General features: G+C 37.0%; 1 long non-coding RNA gene across 1 annotated transcript; it reads right to left on the bottom strand.

Moving 5' to 3' along the window:
- On the bottom strand, nucleotides 1-7,951 carry LOC109369354. Its single transcript, XR_002118323.1, has 2 exons — nucleotides 4,499-7,951; nucleotides 1-846 (listed from the first exon to the last, which is right to left on the bottom strand). It is a non-coding gene; the product is annotated as an uncharacterized LOC109369354 (long non-coding RNA).
- Nucleotides 7,952-9,082: the final 1,131 nt, after the last annotated feature.

Here is a 9,082-nt window from a genome sequence, read left to right as displayed (position 1 = left end):
TTTGCACTGTTTTACATTGAACCTTCATTTCTAAACCACAAAATAAAGGTCAAAACAGCAAGTTATATGTGAATGACTAGCAATGCCCATCTGTCCCTTTGTAATTCTTCCAGTCTGCAGTAGTTTATCCAAAGGCTGCTACCCGCGTTAAGGAGGACAGATATGACAAAGGCATAATCCCTTTCCTAGGCAAATCCTAAGATAAGGTTGCCAATTTATATAAAAGCAAGTATAAATTATGCAGGTGTTAACTACACAGCAGAACTCAAGAAAGCACTCTATCAGATTTCTTCTCCTTATAGACAAGCCCTAAACCGCTTTCAGCTTTCTTGTATCTTGGCCAAATTAGATTTTGAGCTGAAATCACATACTGAGGCATCTGCCTTGGACTGCTATTCCCATCCTGCTGCCTTTCACCTCAATTTTCAGTCAAAATAATTAGTCATTTCTGTGCACAAATACAGAAGAAAAAACAAACAAACACAAACCAACCCTCCTACTGGTTAAGAGACTGCTGACCTTTTGTTCAAGGAATTTTTCTATCTCCATGCTTGGTGGAAGTGGGATGAAAGTAAGCTAAGGGGAATATAAACAGACAGGGAAGGAGAGCAGTTAGATCAACAAAGCAAGTGGATATTGACATCTGGGGGAGGAAGAGACTGGAAATCTCCAAGAACTTGTAGAAGACAGAAAGCTTACAACAGAGTGGAAAAAAATCCAGAACTGGGACCAACTGGGAGCAGACAAGGAGGCCTCCCAGAACCTGGGAACTCACCCACTCACAGCTGCACACACAGCACCTCAGCACATCACCCAGAGGATTTGCCACATATATTTGTGACAACTCTGTAAACACAAATAGTTGTAGAACTGTATTAAGGAATGAATCCAACTCTAACAATAGCTCAAAGATGAAAGCATCAGCATCTCTTTTATCTTTTAGATGTGTCTAAATGGATCAAATGAAAAGATGTGAGCTCTGTGAAGTGCTACCAAAGCCACAGGAACAATAAACTAGATTCCACACTTTAGTATATCTACTACTGCTTCATTTTAATTTACAGGAAAAATGCATGAAAAGTTCAACTACAATAAAGTCATTTAATACAAATTTGCAAATAAATAAAAAATTGCATTCAGCATGATTAAGAACAGTAGCCTTAACTAAATATTCTTATTTTATTGATTGGTAAGTTTAGCAATTGATGTCTAATACCATTAACTTGTCAAGAAAATTAAAAACAGACTACACCATTAACTTCAATGTACTATTTAAAAAAAATCATACACTCAACCACGTTTCTTGGTTATCACTGAATATCCTTCCCACTCCATTTATCTATTCCACAATATCATTCCAATGAAACTCACTACTTTTCTTGTGAAACCTTTCAGCTGCTAAATAAATTTGCTGTTACCCAAAGAAAACCACCTATGCGATTAATATCTCAGATACAATAGATTAAATGGATTTTTGGAAAGCAGCTCATTAAAAAAATTAGTAGCAGCAATTTGGTTATAATAACCTTTTATCAAAATATTATTCCAGTAAAATAGACTCCAATAGTACTGAATTTCTTAACCGCATATTTACACATCAATAAAGCAAATAAGAAAAATGTGTTTTATTTTCTGTTATTTTTATAACACAAAAAAAATACTAAACACATAACAAGATATTATTTCCCAAATTTCCCTGCTATTGATAGAAGTCATCAAGAAGTTAATAATAGTGTTAATGGTTTATTTTTGAAAAGGAAGTTGAAGAAAAACAGTGCTGTCTGACTTCCTTAAAAGCCCAAAGGCAAGTTGTCGCACCACTGCTCATATGTACAGAGTACAACATTAGAAATGCCACTCTGATTCACTTTCAAAATAATTGCAAGCATGCTACTTTATGAAGTACACTGTAATGCTTGTACTGCACAAAACTGTGTATTTTGATCCCAAACAATTTTCAGTCAAAGGCATGTTGGCACACATCAGTAAATATATACATTTTTAATAAAGACTACTACAGCACCAGCTACGTAAGCCTCAGAAAGCTCCATAATGACAAAGACAGAAGTACAAGACAGAGCAGTAATACATACTCACAATCAGGTATTCTCCATGTGTTGTGATTGAAAGTGCCACTGCAACAAATGTTAAGGCAAATACCAAACCAGAATATTTGGAAAATGGGAGCATGAGGCATGCAACCTAAAGGCCCTTTAAGGAAGTTGGAGTGTGGCTTTTTACAGGACTGTGTAGTAAAAGGACTGAAGATAATGGCTTTAAACTAAAAGAAGAAGGATTTAGACTGGATATAAGAACAAATTCTTCACTATGAGGACAGTGAGGCACTGGTGCGTACTGCCTATAGATGCTGTGGGTGCCACAACCTTGGAGGTGCTCAAAGCTAGGCTGGATGAGGCCCTGAGCAGCCTGAGCTGGGAGAGTGTCCCTGACCATAGCAGGGGGTTGGAACTCGATGGTCTTTGAGGTCCCTTCCAACCCAAAACATTCGGTGATTCCATGATTCTACTTTATGATTAAGCAAATTGTAGAGTGCAATCAAATATACAAAGTCAAGTCCGTGGCCCACAGCAAGCACAGAAATGTCTGTTTTCCGCAGAAACAGTCTGAGACAGTGCATCTGCTCAAACACTTCACTGATACGTCTCTGTGCAGTTCTCAAAATAGTGATTTATGGCAAAAAATCTTTTTACTCTAGCCTTACAGATAGAACAGAATTTACTTTCATTGCCTCCTGTTGTTTGGTCTAATACAAATCACAACTGCAGACCACACTTAACTAAATACAACAGCTTTGCCTTTGCAAATAGTCTTTCAAAGTAATGTTCTTCATGAGCTGAACGTATCAGTTACCCTGAGAACAAGCCTGGCTCACTTCAGTAGCCCCAAGAGTGCCACAAAACAAAGACATTTTCTCTCAGTGCTCAACCATCCTGACAGAACAACAGATACCAGCTCTTATAAACAGCATCTTACTATTAAATTGAAATCCTGTTCTGCAACTGACAATTAGTTTATTAAGCAGACAGATTTCATAGCCATCTACAGTTCGACATTCTCATCCTTGCTCAGGACTCAACAAAAGCCTCCTGAGTAAGACCACTGTGCGTATTTCAGTCTACATGGATTCCTGAAATTTCCACCAAAAAGAATTTGAAGGTATTTTAAGTGCATTAGTAACTGCATTTTTAAAGCTCTTACACTGACCAGTCACTTCTTGTTTCATTGCTGCTCCACATTTGGTCACAGAAAAACCTTTCAGTATGAACATTATTACATATCCTTTCTTCTCAATTCTGAATTGGTCCTGATTTTACACACAGACACACAAAATAGGAGTGGTTCCAGTTCAGCTAATACATTACTTTGTGTAGCTGCTTCTGTCTACATCCAACTGCTTCCTGATAGCATAGCTAATCAGAATTTCCTTGATTTAATTGTACAACAGAAGTCTATTTTCCTTTCTTATTCTAACATACATAACTTCAATAGGCTATGAGCAGTGTAATTTTGTTTAGCTTGACTGCAATTTTGCTTTCTCTTGCTCTGCTCAAAGTCTTGGTAGACCAGTACATTCAACTGATGAATAACACACTGTGTTTAATTTCCTGAATTTTCTGTGTTCTGCCTTGCCTCTGCTCACAGTATTAATTGGAAACACATAAAAAGTTTGTCTGGAATGCACTCACATTTAACATCTCAGTCTTTTTGTTCTGCTTCAATCTCAGTATGAAATCAGCTACCATGAACGGCTCAGCCAACAGAGTAAAGTTTTTGCACAATACGACCATTTTTTTATCAGTTGTTTTTTTTCCCCTGGTAGCTTATTAACTTGCAAAATAGATACATTTTATAGATTAAAAAATGCATTTCTAAGCCTTTCTAAGATTTTATACTGTTTTTCTAAACCTACCATTAAACTGCCAACATGTTTCTGAAATACAGTTTATTCCCTCAGTGTTCTTCCTGTTTGCTTTTCTCAACTTTGTGTACAAGGAATACCCAAGTATTCTGCTTTAATTATTATTGTTCTCCAGAGTTATTTTGCTTTGCAATACCCAGTTTATTAATTCCTGTACCTGCAAAGGGAAATTCACTTTCAAAATTCTGCTCGTTGCTCAAGCATAAAATGAAAGACTGCCTACAAAGTCCCAAATTCCTCCCAACTGTATTATTCCTTCCCACTTTATAAATACTTTCAATACTTTATCATGCACTTTCTAAATACACACCACCAGTTTCACATACTGAGAAACTGTACTACATTTACAGTAGAGCAAAAAAGACTTGCCTCTTAATGTCTAAGCACATGAACATGTCTGTTATCTGTGCACACAGGTATCCAGTTCCCTTTTATGTTAACTGACTACCCACTTCGAAAACTTCACTTCTTTAGAAGCAAGTCTATTCTTTTAAACTTTCTTAATTTGAAACATCTTTCCTCACACTGAGATAGATCAAAGGCCTGTGCAGTCCGTACCTTGTCTCCAGCAACAGGTGCAAGCAGAGGCCTAGGGAAGAACCGAAAACACAACGCCTTTCCCACTTCCAACTACTGTCAGTTCAGAGTCCTCCCAAGCCACGTGTCACTTCTGCCTGTGTAATAAATTTCAGTGCATTTCTCTTCCGTAAGTTTTCCCTGTCTTTCCTTGAGCTCCCATACTTTGTTAGCATTCAAGCTAACACACCGGGTGTGTTAGTAAAAGAGAAATCTGATGTTTCTTTTTTTTTCTAAATAGATATCAAGATCCATAATCTGGCAAAAAGGAAGAAGTAATGATGAAAAATTAGCTATTCAATACAGGCACATGACAATTTCCATTTTAACATACAGGGACACTTTTCTGTTTTACTCAGTTTTACCATCAGCTTTACTTTTTGACTTCATCTATATACATTTTTTCAGGAATAAAGAAGAAAAGATCCATAGTATTATCAAGGATGGAAAGCTGCTGCATAAACAAAGTATACCTATGCTACAATGGCAAAGACATTTCAAATGAATGCAGTGAGCACCAGTAATTTTATTTTATGCTTTCAGTTTTATCTCCTCTAATAGAAAGCAAGACCTCAAGGTTTTAAATGACACCTTGGCTTTTCTCATTGTATTTTCCTGAAACTCATTTCTGACAGGTTTGACTTTCAGCCTTTGTCTCAAGATGACAAAACTCATGACTAGAGTAGTATTTTATTGTTTTCCCATTTCATCTATTTTTAATTCAATTGTGCAAATTATGATCACACTCCAGTAAGATAACAATTCAAGAATTTAACCTTATATACAAGTATGTCTGAATATACTGTCTACAGTTCTTAATAATACGAGTTTGCAAGAAAGAAAGATGATGTTTATCCTCACAATTACCATGTAACAGCATGGTAAAATGCCTGAAGAAATATAAAAAGGTGATTCAAATTCCAGATTCAGCCACTTGAGAGTTTCTCAAAGCACAACAAAGGGGAAGAGCTACAGTCAACCTTTAGCATATTTTACCAGACTCAGGCAACAGGAAGGAGCTGTCAGCAGCCAGGTCAAAGAGTGTGAATTATATAGTTTCCGTATCTATCCTAAGCAAAGGCAAACGGATTGTCAGAGTTCAGATACATTCCCTAAATGGCTAATCCATCACACCAACGCAAATGTGTGCTTGCAGTTAAGTTCCTGCTCTCATGTACGGCCTTTGCCCCCGCACTACACACACTTGACTGTCTCACTCATTGCGCACAAAGCCCCATCTTAAGAAACTGCAGAAATCTTAGACTAAACTGGGAAATTATTTAGGTTGAACTTAGACTAACTTGTACAAATACGTTGTAAAGAGGAAATTTTCTTATTGTTGTCCCAGTGAATCATTCGGTTACGCACATTCAGTTAGTTAAAATGCTTATTTCTTACGAGACTGAAAACAATGTGATCAGCAGCTCTCTGAATCTGCCACAGACAGCTTGGAATCTCTACAGTATGAATTTGAAAACTCAATAACAAAGACAGAAGTCACTTTCATTCAATTTGACATACATATTCACATTTGCATTTACACAGAAAAGATATCAAGCAGAAGACTATGTTGCTCTCTTTTAATAATAAACTGCGTACAGTTTATTATTTGCCAGTGATGTCCCAGAAAAGCCCTTCTGATCCTTTCTAAAGCAGTGTTTTTCAAACTACTGTAAGAAATTTAAGAGAGCTATGTCAAACCAAGTGCTATGCTTATTCCTTTCTTAGTGCCTCTGAAGAGCTGACATCAAGTATTAAGCAAGGATTAACCTGACAAATTTAATTTACATGCCATCCATAAAACTGCTTAGCTTTATGATTTAAAATATAACCAAAACCCTGACTGCCAGTTCTTACAGAACATCTACAATTATTGTCTAATACTAAAGCACTTCTCTATGAATAACTGTATTACCTACAGCATAATGCTGCAATCATAAAAGAGGAAACAGAAACACAGGAAGAATATAGCTCCTAAGAGCAGCTTTTGCTATACCTTGAATACACAAAGTGCTCATAACTCAGTGACATATTCTCTCCTATGGCAATAAGCAATTAATTACGTTCCTTCCTTGATAACATGAGAAGAAAAAATGTGAAAATCCCAGACCTTTAATAACTAGTTTTACTGTATCTAGAAACACAAGAGGTACTGAAATACAATGATCATACAGGCCATAGCAGACCTGAGATTTACCTGCTGTTTGTTCACAGAATTAATGGATATTTTATTTGGCTTATCGCCCTGCTGTTCTGCACAGAGAAACTGTCCCAAGCCTCTGATCATTCTTGCTGCACTTTTCCATGATAAGCCTGGCAGATGGATCAGTGCTGAATAAAACATTCAAAGAATGGGCTGTATTATATGCCATGGATTTTTTATTTTTATTTTTTACCACAGAACAGTAATGTTTTATGTTATGAACCCTCCCCAGTAACAGTCAACACAACTTACTTTTTTTTTTGACAGTTTGTGAAAACTGAGTTATGTTTTTACAAAAGCATCTATCAGAACACTTTTCGGAGCAGTAATAGCTGACTTAAAGTCAGGGAGGTCTTTTTTACACTCTTATGCATTACCTCACATTTCTGAAAATGAGATTCTGCTTCTATTTTATCCCTCATTCAGTTCTGTGAGATCTTTCTATAACTCTGCCTCTAGACAGTGATGAAATCAAGTCATCAGACTTCTATCAGCTCCAGACTATTATCATGATTTTTTTTCTGTCATCACTGAAATAATGTTATCAACATATCACTGCTCTAGAAGTATTCGATTGAACAGTTCTAACCGTATGCTAACATTTCATACACCTGCAGATTTTGTACAGCACAGAAAAGAAAAAAACAAATCTTTAATGCCGTCATGAAAACATTTAATGCACTGTCCAAAGGAATACATGCATTCTCTCAACAAAGTACAGGTTAAATTCTCTTTTTACAATTATGTCTATGGGAACTACAGGAAGAGCATATATAATCAGTTCAATGAGTCATACACTAAACTTTGACATTAAAATTTCTAATCACTATTTGCAATGAAATTAATGCTCTATTAACACAAACACTACCAAACTTTCCCCAGCGGGCTTGTAAAATGTTTGGACTGTTGATAAATTTCAAGTCCCATGACTGACAAATCCCCCTGGATTTGACAAGTGAGGTGGGTGCTGCTTCCCCCTAGGAATGCTACATGCAGACTGTTTGGATCGCCCTTGCTTAATTGAGGAAACACTAGAAACATTTTTATTCACTCTTCGTTGAGAGGAAGAGCAACCTATGGCATCTATGATTTAAACTGAAAAAGTGAAACTGTAAGCATACATGCAAGTTAGCAGAATAATTAAAAATACATTTGGCCAGTCCAGGAGACTACACAGAAGACGGCATTTTCATCAACAGTGGATGCTATGATTCAAACACTTTTTTTTTTTTTTTTTTAGTCTGAGCTCCTACCAGAATATGTCTTAATTTAAACAGATTTCCCTTGTTGTGCCAAGCAGGTAACTTCCATGAGGATCGTTCTGTATCTGAATTAATGCAACTCTCTTTTTTCTACCCCTGCTCCACCTGTATCTACTTAGATGCTATTCCAAAGAGCATTTTCCTAGTTTATTGCTGTATCCTAGTCTCCACTTTGCTGTATCCCAGTCTCCACTTCCCCACTATCTTCCTAATACAGCACACAACGCTGCACCCACCTATCATCTCACTCCTTACCAAAAGAGCTGACATATACTCTGGTAAGCCTTCAGTCATTCTCTATTTAATTTTTCAACAAGACTTCCCAGGTGAGGTTTCATTTTACAGTTAAGTGATTTAATCTACAAACAGAAGCAATCCCACTCCCCATGACCCTGACGCACCATCCTGATTTTTCCTATGCATTTTGCCTTAGTATTCAATTTGATCTCACAATGAGCTGATTTAGAAAATACAAACCCTACAAAAGAGCCATTATTTTTCTGCTGGTTTAGCTCCCTGAACAGGCTTACAGTAATGGTCAGACAAGCACAGGTGCTACCAGAAAGCAGGGGTCAGACCTACGTATGTTGGTGACAGATAGCCACTGGATCAGGTTAGCTGTAATGTGAAGCCCTTCTCACAGGCTGCCCCTTATCCTTAGCTCTTTACAAGCGTAAGGAGCACAGTTACTTCGTTCAACTCAGAACTCCAAGTTTCCATGATGAGAATACAAATATTTGATAACTGATGCACAGAAAGCAGCTCAACAACCTTACGGTTTCTATCTGTATTGACCAGCTATAACCTACATTATACTGGAGTTGAGAACTCCCTGGGGGGAAGCATTCTCCACATCTGCTTCTGCCAAGCAGGGGTCAGAGAATCTGCTTTACTTCACTTTATTCTCATTCTGCTTTACAGTTGGTTTGAATACAAAACTGTTAAAGTTCTTTCGAAAACAACTATAATTCAGTTGATGCATGTTTTCACTGACAGAACCTGAGGTACACAAAGAAGGCAACAGAGAAAAAGAAATAAGTCTTTCTGCATTCTTATTTGTAACTGATTCAAACCCTTGGGCTCTTTTCAACATCTTTTCAG

Source organism: Meleagris gallopavo, chromosome 10 (assembly GCF_000146605.3).
Source record: "Meleagris gallopavo isolate NT-WF06-2002-E0010 breed Aviagen turkey brand Nicholas breeding stock chromosome 10, Turkey_5.1, whole genome shotgun sequence".
NCBI classification, from domain to species: Eukaryota; Metazoa; Chordata; class Aves; order Galliformes; family Phasianidae; genus Meleagris; species Meleagris gallopavo.
The sequence above is the reverse complement of the archived record's forward strand: the minus strand, read 5'-3'. Positions and strand labels throughout refer to the sequence as shown.